Source organism: Sus scrofa, chromosome 1 (assembly GCF_000003025.6).
Source record: "Sus scrofa isolate TJ Tabasco breed Duroc chromosome 1, Sscrofa11.1, whole genome shotgun sequence".
NCBI classification, from domain to species: domain Eukaryota; kingdom Metazoa; phylum Chordata; class Mammalia; order Artiodactyla; family Suidae; genus Sus; species Sus scrofa.
Window position 1 is genome coordinate 55,406,255 of NC_010443.5, and position 13,489 is coordinate 55,419,743.

At 42.5% G+C, this 13,489-nt stretch overlaps 1 protein-coding gene across 1 annotated transcript in view; it reads left to right on the forward strand.

Moving 5' to 3' along the window:
* HTR1E (5-hydroxytryptamine receptor 1E) overlaps positions 1,599 to 13,489 on the forward strand; it is a 90,421-nt gene continuing 78,530 nt past the window's right edge. Inside the window, 1 exon segment of the mRNA XM_013992665.2 lies at positions 1,599 to 2,111. The gene's annotated coding sequence lies outside the window, so the exon portion shown is untranslated.

Here is a 13,489-nt window from a genome sequence, read left to right on the forward strand (position 1 = left end):
TTTTATATAACACCTCTATCATCAAACATATTTCACAACAGTAATTTGGATTGGTGCAGCCATGGTGGAAAACAGTATCTCCATACTGTTTTAGTTTTTCAACTAAAAATAGAACTACCGTATGACCCAGCAATTCCACCCCTGGGTGTATGTCCAAAAAAACCCCCACTAATTTGAAAAGATAATGCACCCTGATGTTCACAGCAGCATTACTTACAACTGCCAAGACATGGACACAACCTAAGAGTCCATCAACAAATGAATGGACAAAATAAAAATAAATAAATGAAATCTATTTTTTGAAAAAGAATCTTTCATTGAATTAAAAAGTAAAAATAAAGGAAATAACTTTTTTAATTTTAAATGATCACTTGGAAACATCTTTCTTTGGTAGAAAAAAAAAAAAAAAAAACCCTTCTATCTCATCCTCCTGTTAGGCTTTAGTCTGCTTAAGCCTTTCCTCTTAGTTTAACAGGATTTGCAGATGTGAATCACAATTCAAGACTTTAGTTCACCAACTTTCCTTTCTCTTGTTCAGTGAAAATTCTCCTTCATACCCATCACCCAGTCCCTGCTGATCCTGAGAGGCACTCCAGAAGGCAGGGAGAAAGATACACATGCTTGCTTTCTGAATTGAAGGAGAAGGATTTCATGTGTTTTAGAATTGCCAAGCTACTAGGAAAAAAAATAAGGCCACACACAAGAAAGGCAAGCTTTAGGCAGGTATTTGGGGAACCACATGGGTTGTCTACAGAGGTCCCAATGTCCTTACAACTGGAAGATTGTATCAAGCTATCAAGTTGTCTACAGATCATACTGTCCATGTAAGATCATCTATTTCATTTTACGACTCCCATGTCTCCTGTCCCATCCGCCAGGGTTGCAGTTCAAATAATCTGTTTTTTCCCCAAAAATACCATGGAATCAATCTATGCAAAACCTCAAGGCTTCAGAGCCACCCAGGTTCCAGACAAAAAGTAACCAACTAGGCCTCAGTAAGCTTCCTTCAGCAGGACTGTGAAGTCCCTCCCAAGATAACTTCAGTGGGCACGCTGCAGGTGAGAACTCCAACACTAGGAAGAGCACAAAACCTCCTGCCAGCCTGAAAAGTCAGCTCCAACCTCCCTGCCCTTTTCCCCACTTCTCTTCTTCTCTGCTTTCCCCCACTCTCTGCCCCTTTCTACTTTCCCCACTCCAATTTGCCTCAGCTTCTCCTCCCCTCTTCTTCCCATCCCTCTCCTTAAAGCATCCCGTGGACGTGGACTGTAATTTTCCCCTTGGGGAAAACTGAGTAATAATTCACCTCCAGAGGGTTTGCCTGGAGAAGCCACAGACAGAAAACGTCTAAATCTGCCAACTCGTTCTTCTTCTCTCCCTCCCAAACCAGGCTGGCCGAAGGAGGGGGGAATGGGGTCTGCCTCTCATGGCACCAACTGGCCGCTCTCTACCTGGGCCGCCGTCGCCAGCGAGGGGCTCAGGAGGGTGGACCCTTGCTCACACCCCTCTACCCCATAGGCCAGGTTTATAGTGCAGGCAGCGCTGCCCTCTAGCGATTGAAACCGGGAGCCCTGAGGGCACCATGAGCTCCAGAATTTCTCTTTTACAGACTGAGCAAGACCTGAAGCACCTCTGAGCTCCGACCTCCAGTTCTCCACCGGCACGCTCCGCATTGCACCTGGCCCATCTTTTCATCCCACCCACCTGCTTCTCGGTTCAGGAGTGTTCTGGGTGGCTGCAACCTACCGGTCGATTCAACAGACTGCCCCCTGCTCCTGCTCCTGCTCCTCCTCCTCGTCCTCCTCCTCCTCCCCGCTCTGGCTCTCGTCTCCTCTTCCAGTCGGGGCGCCCAGACTTGCCAGAGCAGCGCCTGCCGCTCGGCGCGCCGCGCGCCCCGCTCCGGGCCCCGTCTCCCCGCAGCCCGAGGGCACCACGCGGGCAAAGGGCGCCCGAGGAGCCGGCACTCCGCTTCTGCTTGCCCAGGAGCCGGGTGCCCTGAGACGCGGCGCATCGGTCAAGCTCGGGAGGAAGAGGAGCGGTTCAGAGTGAGACTTCTGGATGCACGGGACGCCGGGGTTCGTCCAGTGCGCGGTATCTGCGCGCACCTCCACAAGGTGAGGGGCGCACGCCTTTCAGGATGCCCTCGGCCTCGCCTTGACCCCGTCCCCAGGCAGGGGCTCGGGTTCTGGTTTGCGAATTTCTGTCCCATCGGAGGCGCAAAGGGGGCTAGGGTTGGGCCCAGGGGAGGGCGACCTCGGGGGTCGCCCGGGCACCGCCCCTGCTGCTGGACCTCTTAGCACCGGATCCAGTTCTCCATAGAACAACGCCCCCTCCCGCCCCCCAACAATATGTGTGAGTGTTGACATTGGGTAGAACCGTGCTTTACGACTTTTATCCTGCTTCCTTGCAAAAGGATTTGAGGCGGCTTAAAAATTAAATAAATGTGGAAGGGGTGCTTGGAGAAGAAAAAACAAAAAGACAAAAAAAACTTGAGTGGAAATACCGAGGAGAGGGGTGTGCTGTGGGGGCCACGGGAGGATGAGGGGAATCAAAGCCAACACTGACTGAAAAACCTTTGATTAGAAAGGTCTTCACGGTTTCTCTATGGGTCTGAAAAGAATGATGTCTTTCGTCCTGGGAAAGAAAATACCCAGGCGGGGAGGTTATGGGGCTGACTCCTTTTCTTAAATTACCAAACAAAGCTTGGAAGTGCGAGTGAAGACGGGAAGTTTAGTCTTAAGCTATTCCCACCCAGTTTTGCAAGGTGAGAGACTGGTCCCCTACGTAGTGAAAATGAAAGGGAACTGAGGCTAAATGGAGTGGTTCCTGCACCTAGCTGAGGAGCATACAAGGTTTTGCATTATTAAAACATAATGTACTTTCGTGTGTATCTGTCTGCATCTAGTTTGGGTAGGACCTTGTATTCAACCCTGCTTGTCCTTGAGTTAGAAGGATGAGGCAGAGGGTATCACATTCCAGAGTGCTTCTCCCTAACCTTCCTTATTGTCCTTCCAAGCTTCCTGCACCAAATCTCTCAGAGTCCTTTTGGAGGAATAACAGATGGTCAAGTGGATTGGAGAAAGGTGTTTTCCCAAACAATTCAGGGTTCTCTTACCACTCTTTTTCATTCCCAGCCCCAAGCAGTATATGCTCAGGTCTGAATTTGACATTGCTTCAGATTATGTATTTGCCATAGTTATACAATCAGATGCAATGTGCATAGCCTTAAGCCCCCAGCGAGGACTTGTGAATATAGGATTTCCCTGAATTAACCCTGTTTAAGGGTCAAGAAGCAGGAGTTGGGTCCGGTTCCCTGTGCAGTCTTTTCCATGTGGAGCACATCTGAAATACAGAGGAGATTTTGAGCCAGCCAGTGCGCTTGTTTTCCTGCTGAATTAAATGAGATGACCCAGTCTTCAACAAATAAATGAGCAGAAACATATGAGCCAATTTAGAAAATGCAGAAAATGTACCTGCCTGCTTTTTTCCTCCCTTTAGAAAATTAGCCCCCAGACCACAGAACTGTGAAAATGAAGCAGGCCTCCTAAGCGGGACTCAGATCCATTTCCATTCCATTTCATGTTTAAAGAAAAGTAGGTTTCTTATTTCTAAAATTGCATAGCACCTCCACAACTAACCATTTTGCTGCATAGAAGTGGGAGAAGTACTTCTGCCCAAGTATTTTATCACTAGAGAGCTATATAGAGAAGCTTATTCAAATCCTGATTCATCATTGTTGATAGAACTTAAGCGTTACATCATTATCACCTGATAGGGGCTGTAGAAGACCAGAGATTCCTGCAGATCTCTGTGGAAACTGACATTTGTCATGAAACAGCTGGAAAGAAAGTCACAAAATAATGAAACCAAGAATCAGGTCCTCAGACTCTTGGTGTGTGCATGCCTAAACATTCCTTTAGGTGGTCAATGTTCCTTTTGTGAAGATTTACAGGGATGAAGACTTCACAGATTATTTTCCTATTAAAAAGTATTCAAGGAGTTCCCTTATGGCTCAGCAGGTTAAGGATCCAGCATGGTCACTGCTGTGGTGCAATTTCAATCCCGCCCTGGAATTTCCGCAGGCCATGGGGGCAGCCAAAAAAACTTTTAAAAAAAAGTATTCACATTGACTATTTATGTCTACCACCAGCTGACAAATTTAAAATTCCACAGAAATCAACATTACAAACATAGTAAACTCAAGTTTTCCTCTTCCCTCTTCTGTCCATGGTGACTTGACCCGGGGCACATTCTCAGAGCCTTCCCCTAGGTGTCCTCATGGCACACAGCTCCCTTGGGTACGTGTTGTGACCTGAGCCACAGCCTCCCTTACAACACTTCCTGATGTCACCTTTGTTAGCCTTTCTGGTATCTATTCAGAACATCTGCTCCCCATTTCTTCTTATTGATACCTTGTCAGCATCAATCCTATAAATAAATTTCTATTCTTTTGAGGAAAATAACCAAGTTGGGAATTCTCAGAGATGATATCTAGGAAGAGTCAAAAATCTAGGGCACATCTCTAGCCCAAGTGACACCGCAGTATGTCTCCATGCCCTGCTGTTTGATGAGATTAATATTAGAGAGTCAAGTGAGATAGATCACAAGCAGCTCCTCATCCCCACCAGGCTCCAGCACCTCCCTAGGGATGTATTAACCCCCCCCCATCATCACCACCACCACCAAGATCCCTAGGCTTCAAATCTAAAGTCAATCCCTTTGAAGAAAACCTGAGGCCTGTCTTACTGGGTTCTCTTTGCAGTACTCAAGCATCTGATTCCTACAGCTTACCTTTACATACAGGTCATTTTTTCATGTTTCTGTGGTCTTTCTTGGATTTGTATTTCTATACAATCCTTAAAGGATATCTTTTAAAAGGTACAAGATCTAAGTCTAATATTTTAATATCAAGAAGATTTGCCTGTATTTCAGCAGGCTTATTTACATGAGAAAATAAGCTTGAGGCTGCTTATTTCAGCCACATAGGAATTCATTGTTCATACCATATGCTACCAAGGCCCTCTCATGGCAGAGGTGAATCTAAGTAAGCATCTTAAGCTTTATGCTCATTCCTTTTCCACCTCCCACATTCTTATGTATGGGAAATCACATGAACATTAATTATAGGAAAACACTGAAAATGAATATGCTATATGAATGAGAAGGGAGCTAGATGGATGGACAGAAAAAAGGGAGGTAGATGGATGGATAGGGAGGAGACACGGAGGAAATGGGGCAGTGGCTCTTAGAACAGCTGACCTCTCCCCTGCTTTCTCCTCCCTGAGTTATTTTTTAAAACTAGTGTATGGCCCCTAAAGCTTGGGGCCCACGTCAGTCACCTTACCAAAGTCTGTCTTCCTGGAAAAGAAAGGACTTTCATCAATATTCCATAACTTTTCATAATTTGGTATTCATTTCTACCTTTTGTGGATTAAGAAACTGAGAACCAGAATTTATAGAGATCGTTCAGTCAGTAAATTGACATATTCCTGGATCACAAAAAATTGCCAGGATCTTTGAGAATACTCTCCTTAATACAGTTTGATTCTGATTTTATTTTTCATTTCAATTTTTTGCTTGTTTCACTCACTGTGGATTACCTGGTTCACTGTGATCTTTGTCTTAATAGATTTCAGCAGTTTCAGTGATTTTAGCTCATGGTTGTATACCGCTAAGACCTACCAAATGAAAAATGCACATAACCAGAAGAACACTTGTAATAGTTTGTTGTTAGAGCTCTCTCCTGGTGGCCAGTTTTCAAAGTGTGCAGTTGTAGGATTAGGAAGACAAAATCCTTTGGAAGAAGCTGTAAAACCCAGTGCTTCTACATCTGGATATCTGTAAGTTGTAAGAGGACTGAGCATCTCAAGTTTCTCGTTATCAGTACAGACCAGATGGAAGGTCTTTATGAAATCTAGCAGGAGAAGGAAAGCCTTTTTATAGCAAGAAGATAGTATTTTGAAAAATACCAACCAACAGCAGCAGCAGCATGTGGTTCTAAAGTTGTCAGATCCTTGTAACAACCCCATCTGCCTAAAGGGCCAGGTAAAGTAAAACCAGACCCTAAGAAATGTCTTTTCTTTATCCCTTTATCAAATACTGGGCATAAATGATATTTCCAGAGATCTGGGAAGGATCTGACTTGAACATGAAAATACGGGGTTTGGGTGGGAGAGTACAGCTTGCCCAAGAAAGTCAAATTTGTGTCAAATTTGTGAGTATGCTTCAGACTCAAAGACAAGCCAGAGTGTCTTTTTGGTATACACTCCACTAAACAGATAGTAAGATTGATAGGCAATACCTTCAGAAAACGGCTTTAGGTACAATAGTCTAATGATGTTCAGAGTTATCATAAGTCCATTCATATATGGTGGAAACAAGAACGGAGAAGGAACTAACGTATAATGAGTGTCTGCTGTGCTTTGGCAATTGTGCTAAGAACTGCACTCATTCTTTTATTTATTGCTCACAAAAGCACTGCAGGTGAGTATTACCAACTCCACCATGCATTCATTCATTAAAAAACTAAATTTGCCATCCTGCTGCCAGAACTGCTGTCTTTTTCAGGCAGCTACAAAAAATCCAGAGTCAGTAAAGCAAACACACACAAGGGGAATAGAGAAAGAGAAGGTTTGAGAAGTATGCTGGTCATGGAGGAGAGCCTATAATTTGCACTTTACTCTGTAAGCCTGGAGGAATCAGTGCAGAATTTTTAAATGTATTTATTAAGAATAATATACATATAAAAAGTATACAAATCATAAGAGGTAAGCTCAGTGACTTTTCACAAAGTGAACATAGCCAGGTAACTAACCACCACCAAGGTCAGTGGGACATTCCCACCACACAAGTCCCCTTTCTGTCCCTCCCCCATCACTACCTCACCCTCCTCCCTAAATGTAACCACCACCTGTCTTCCAACACTCTAGATTATTTTAAACTTTATATCCACATAACTCATAAGGGATGATCTTTTTGGTCATTTGGCTCAGTCTGATATTCATGAGATGTATTCGTGTGGCTGGTTATACCAGTAGTTGGATGATTTGCTATGGTAGGTGAAATAGCATTGTACTGTATGAATGCACCACAATTTAATTAATCATAATACCCTTAGTGGGCATTTGGGTTGTTTCCAGGTTTCTAAACCTGGTAAATAATGTTTCCTTTGACCAAGAGTGAGAGAACAGGAGAATAAGTAGGAAGGCATTTTTTGGCTCTCAGAAGGTTAAAAGAACTGCCTGGATCTATTCTTCTGCCACCAGCACTCTCTCCCCTGGCTCCCCTCATGCCCTCCCTCCTGCCACAGAACCCCTCACATCCCAAATTGCAATGGTGAATTGAATTCACCTAAAAGGGAATGTGAACTACTTTATATTTCCTGAACTGATGACCTATGAATCATTTGCTTTTCCCTTCAATTTTGCCTCCTTTCAGCAGCACAGTTACAAAAAAGAAGGAGATGATGATGAATAAGGTAAAACTTTTTTCACCTTTTAGACTACAAGACAGAATTCAGGGCAAGAGAATGGAAATAAAGGTATCAGAATGTAGGGGGCCTAGTCTTGTTCTGGTTGGGCCAGGGGGCAGACCCAGTTAGCAAAATATGACAACACTTCACGGAAGACTAACACTATCTAAAAACACAGTTAGACTCCAGTGGGGTGTGTACTCTGCGTTGCTGGAAGTGCAGTGTCTTTGGAGGCATGTCACAGGCTGTGTTCTCCAAGAAACAAACCCAGAGATGGGGTTTACCATACAGGATGTGTGTTAGGGAATGCCCAGGGGAACTGCACCAGAGGAAAGGAAGGAAGCGGGATTGGGCAGAGGGAGAGGTGAGCTGCACAGTGGACCCAGAGGGGGGAATCTGAGCATTCTAGAATGATTCATCAGAATTGTCCCAAGTTGGGCCATAACAGTCAGGCTTTCCAATCCTTCCCCCAGCAGAAAGGGAAAGCGGGCTGCCCTGAGGAGGGCACAGCCCAGCTCTGGGCAGCTGAGGACATTGCTGAAATCACTGACAGCTGAGAGTGGCCTGACCCAAGCCCAGAAGTCCCAGCAGCTGGGAGGGATCTGGGCAGGGTATCTCTGTGTCCATCTCAGGACATTTTTTCTATGGACTCCAACTAGAGTGGGTTAAACTAGATAACTTGCCAGGCTCCTTCTAACTATGAGATCTTCATTGACTTTTTTCATTATACCCAGGTTTCTAAGCCACTGACAAACTTCTAAATTGTAAATAATTTGCCATTTGGGGTCATTCCCTTATGGTGCAGCAGATTAAGGATCTGGCATTGTCACTGTAGTGGCTCAGGTCCTGCTGTAGCTCGGGTTCAGTCCCTGGCCTGGTAACTTCCACATGCCACTGGTACAGCCAAAATAAATAAATTTGGTACTTTGCCTTTAATCTCTCCTTCCTACCATTTCGGCAAGAAAATATAACAACCTGCTCAAAGCAGATGGGAGGCAAGTCTCCCGATAAACCCATGTGATCTCTAAATGCAGAGGTCACATGGGTTTATAGGTGACCTCTATTCCTGAGAAGGTGGGGAGTGGGTATTGCCAACTGTCTTCAGTAGTAACCTTTTAGATGATCACAAAGGGACTCTCTGTGTGTGTGTGAGAGAGAGAGAGAGAGAGAGGGAGAGGGAGAGAGGGAGGGAGATGGCGATAACTCTATTTAATGCTTGAAAAAGACTTTGTTATAATTGCTCCTTTATAAATGGACTGGCATGATTAACTGAAACCACTCCTTACTATTTGTGCCTCTTCAACTCAGTAGCATACTATCCTGCAAAGGGGTTTTTGCTACACACTTTTTTTTCATTTTTTAACATTTTATTGAAGTATATAGTTGATGTACAATATTGCGATAATTTCTGCTGTACAACAAAGTGATTCAGTTATTCATGTACATACATCCATTGTCTTTTAGATTCTTTTCCCACGTAGATTATCATAGAATATTGGGTAGAGTTCTCTGTAATATACCGCAGGTCCCCATTGACCAAGCATTCTATATACCTCAGTGTTTGCTACACACTTTTGACAAGGGGATGGCTGATATCTATCCATTTAAAAAACCTCTCAAAGCTGATTCTTCTGAGAAAGCCCCTGCTTCCACACCAGACACAGCAGCTCCGAGGTGGAGACTCTACCTCTGACCTCATGATTCATTTTGTCTTTGCTTTTAATGCTGGGGTTGCTGCTCCCCCATTTCCCCATGACTGTATTTACTGAATTCCCACCAAGAGCCACTCCACAGCATCTCTATGGCCCAGAGAAGGCAGAATAACACTCTGTTTTCTGCAACCATCCAAGCGCCATTCCCTGGGTGCTATTTGCTTTTTCTCCTGCAATTTGGTCTTCTTTCAAAAATAGTTTTAGTGTCTGCAAAAGCATCATTATAAAAGTCTGTTAAGAAAATGTCATTCATTTTTTGGCCTTCATTGTGTTAATTCTAATTCCTTACCTCAATTCACCAGTTCACTTTTTTTTTTTTTAGGGCTGTACCATGGCATATGGAAGTTCCAGGCTAGGGGTGGAATTGGAGCTGTGGCCGCTGGCCTATGCCACAGCCACAGCAATGCCAGATCCACATCTGCAACCTACACCACAGCTCATGTTAATGCCGGATACTTAACCCACTGAGTGAGGCCAGGGATCAAACCCGAAACCTCATGGTTCCTAGTCGGATTTGTTTCTGCTGCGCCACGATGGAAACTCCCGGGTTTGCTTTTCGTGATTGTAGTCTTTCCTCTCATCTGTTACCTAAAGCAAGTTCCTCACCCGCTCTGTGCCTCCACTGTCCCAGCTCAAACATGAGAACAATTCCTGCCTTACAAACCTATTGTGAGGAATAAAAGAAGGGTGGTGTAAGAAGGCTGTGAAAAAAAATAGAGGTAACATTATAATCACTATTTTCATTATTATTCCTGCATGGAATAATCATCCCCACCTAAATTTAGGTGAAGGATGGGAAGCTGGCCTCGTGGAAAATAAAGAGTGATGGATCCAGGATGAGTTCCACTGCCCTAAACACTGTCAGTAAGAATTCTTTCTCTTTGGAGTTCCTGTCATGGTGCAGTGGTTAACGAATCTGACTAGGAACCATGAGGTTGTGGGTTCAATCCCTGGCCTCACTCGGTGGGTTAAGGATCCGGCGTTGCTGTGAACTGGGGTGTAGGTCGTAGACGTGGCTCGGATCCCACACTGCTGTGGCTCTGATGTAGGCAGGAGGCTACAGCTCTGATTAGACCCATAGCCTGGGAACCTCCCTCCATATGCCACGGGTGCAGCCCTAAAAAGACAAAAAAAAAAAAAAAAAAAAAAAATTTTCCTCATTTAATGACTAAACTTTGCCTCAAACCAGGTATGTCCTCAAGCCCCAGAGAATGCTTTTGTGACTTTCTCCAACCACTCAATCTCTACTCTCTGGTTCCTTTATATATGCAGGAGAAGAGAGTGGTCCCAGTAGAAGACTCTATAGTTACTTTTGCTGGTGCTCTGTACCTAGAAAGCACATGACTTCTGCCTGTTCCATGGTGGTGCCTCTCAAACCTTATTGTGCAGAAGAACCACCTGGAAGGCATGGTAAACCTCAAGTTCCTGGGCCTCACTTGCAAACCTACTACTTAGTAGAGTGGAGAGAGATCAAGGATTTGCATTTCTCACAGTCTCCCAGTGATGTTGACTGCCACCTGTCTGCAAACCACACCTGAGTGGCATGGATTGGGGAGCAGTCACATCACGATTTACACAACAAAATGTGGGGTTTTTTGTCTTTTTTTTTTTTTTTTTTTGTCTCTTTGCCTTTTCTAGGGCCACTCCCACGGTATATGGAGGTTCCCAGGCTAGGGGTTTAACTGCAGCTGTAGCCTCCGGCCTATGCCAACGCCACAGCAATGCAGGATCTGAGCCATGTCTGCGATCTATACCACAGCTCACAGCAACGCCAGATCCTTAACCCACTGAGCAAGGCCAGTGATGGAACCCACAACCTCATGGTTCCTAATTAGATTCATTAACCACTGAGCCATGACAGGAACTCCAACAAAATGTTTTTGTTGTAGCTAAAGAAACAGAAAACATATAAGGAAATTTATCTCAAAGAATACACAACCCAGATTAGAGACATGTCATCTTTAAGCAAGAAAACATGTTGCTGTCATGTTGCAAATATTTTATTACCAGTCTTTGTGGGGAAAGCAAACTGCCTTTTAAAATGAGCAAAAATATCACATCAGGGTGTCAATGGTCATCTCAAAGGCTACCAAAAGTTTACAAAATTCAATATACATTCATGATCTTTTAAAAAACTAGTAAACCAGAAATAGAATAAATTTATTATTATTATTTCTTATTATTAAACAAGAAATAGTAAGGAATAGGTTTTCACAATAAGAACATCTTTCTCAAATAATAGCCAACATCATGCTTATTGGTAAAATACTGTAAAGATAAGACAAGGATGTCTTATACCACCATTATTTAACCTTCATTGGAATATTCTAATCAATGAAAAAGAGAGAGACAGACAGACAGAAAGAGGAAAGAAAGAAAGAAAACGAACAAAAAGGGAAGGAAGGAAGGAAGGGAGGAAGAAAAGAGAAGAGAGAGAAATACAGAAGGAAAAAAGAAGGAAAAGAAAAAAAATAGAAGACTAGAAAAGAAATGCTACAAATACTGGTCAGGCAGTAACCGTGTTATTATTTACAGATGATGTGATTATCTACCAGGAAAACTCAAGTGAATAAATGAAAACACCATTTAAAAAAATGAAGGAACTCAATAAGATGGCTAGCTACAAAAATATGCAAAACCCAACATCTTGCCTGATTAGCAGCAATATAATTGTAGGGATTTCTACAAAGCTTGCAAATTGCTGAGGAGAAAACAGGCCTGAGAAATGTGAGAATATTCTGTCAGAGTCCAAGAAGAATGGGAAATGAAAGCCCACCCCATTTGAAGAAGACAGAGGGAGAGGACCCTGCAGGAAAGGACTCCATTTCCCAAAACTCATCCATGTGAATTCTATAATATTTACCATTCCATGATTTCTGACAACACAGTGTGGCACTGTAATTCTCTCCTGTACTACCATAAATGTACAAGAAAAGTATTCTTACTTAAGTAGCTTACATCCTTATGTTTGTTGTTCCCCTTTTTAAAAATTTTTTATACAATTTTTAAAGGTTACCCTTCATTTACAGTTATTACAAAATATTGGTTATATTCCCCATGCTGTACAATTCATCCTTGCAGCCTGTCTTACACTGAGTAGTTTGTACCTCCCACTCCCCTACCCCTATGTTGCCCCTCCATCCCTCCCCACTGGTAACCACTAGTTTGTTCTCTGTGAGTCTGCTTCTTTTTTGTTTTACTCACTAGTTTGTTGTATTTTTTAGATTCCAGATATAAGTAATACCATACTGTATTTGACTTTCTTTGTCTGAATTATTTCACTTAGCATAATGCCCTCCAATTCCACCCATGTTTTTGCAAATGGCATATTTTTGTTCTTTATTATAGCTGAGTAGTATTCCATTGTACATATAGCACATGTCTTTATCCATTCATCTATTGATGGACACTTAGGTTGCTTCCATATCTTGGCTATTGTAAAAAAAAAAATGCTGCAATGAACATAGGGGTGCACATATCTTTTCTAATTAGTGTTTTAATTTTTTTCAGATAAATACCCAGGAGTAGAATGGTTGAATCATATAGTAGTTCTAACAGTGTACAAGGGTTCCCTTTTTCCACATCTTCACCAATATTTGTTATTTGTGTTCCTTTTGATGATAAGTAGCTTACATCTGAAAACTTTATTACATGGTACAGATTTTAATGTTGAATTCTGCCCTACCCGAGGAAATTTTTGTCACTGGAAATTTTTCTAACTTATGGACATTCAGTTATCCATGAGTACTCACCTGCCATATAGTCCAAAATAATTTAAGTCAACATTCAAGGAAATATGAGTGGTTTCCTCTTTATGTTTTCATTTGAACTATTTTAACTTTCTGATCATTCTGTCCCTCTGATCTTAATTACAAAGATACTCTTAAAAAAATCAGTTTCTTACAAAGATACTCTTAAAAAAATCAAGTATTAGATAAGGCCTCAATTCAGTATCAGCTGCTATTCTACCTCACAGTGCTGTTCTTCGACTGAAATTAGAATTGATGTAATCTATTGGAATATATGTAAGAAAAATTTGTAAAATGTAAAGGTCCATGCAAAATCAATATTTTATTAATTTTATAATGTTGAAAATCTAGTTCCAAGTTGTAGGTGGTGATATAAAAACAAATCAAAGACTAAGTGATCTGAATTCCACACCTTGCTATGTGAATGACCTTGAAATAACCATTTGTTTGGTTCATGCCTGAGTTCTCTTATAAGAGCCATGATAACAGCCTTCCCAGGATAAATGTGGCCGTGTGTATAAAATTATGCCAAAAATGAAAGAAATGAGATGATGTTGATG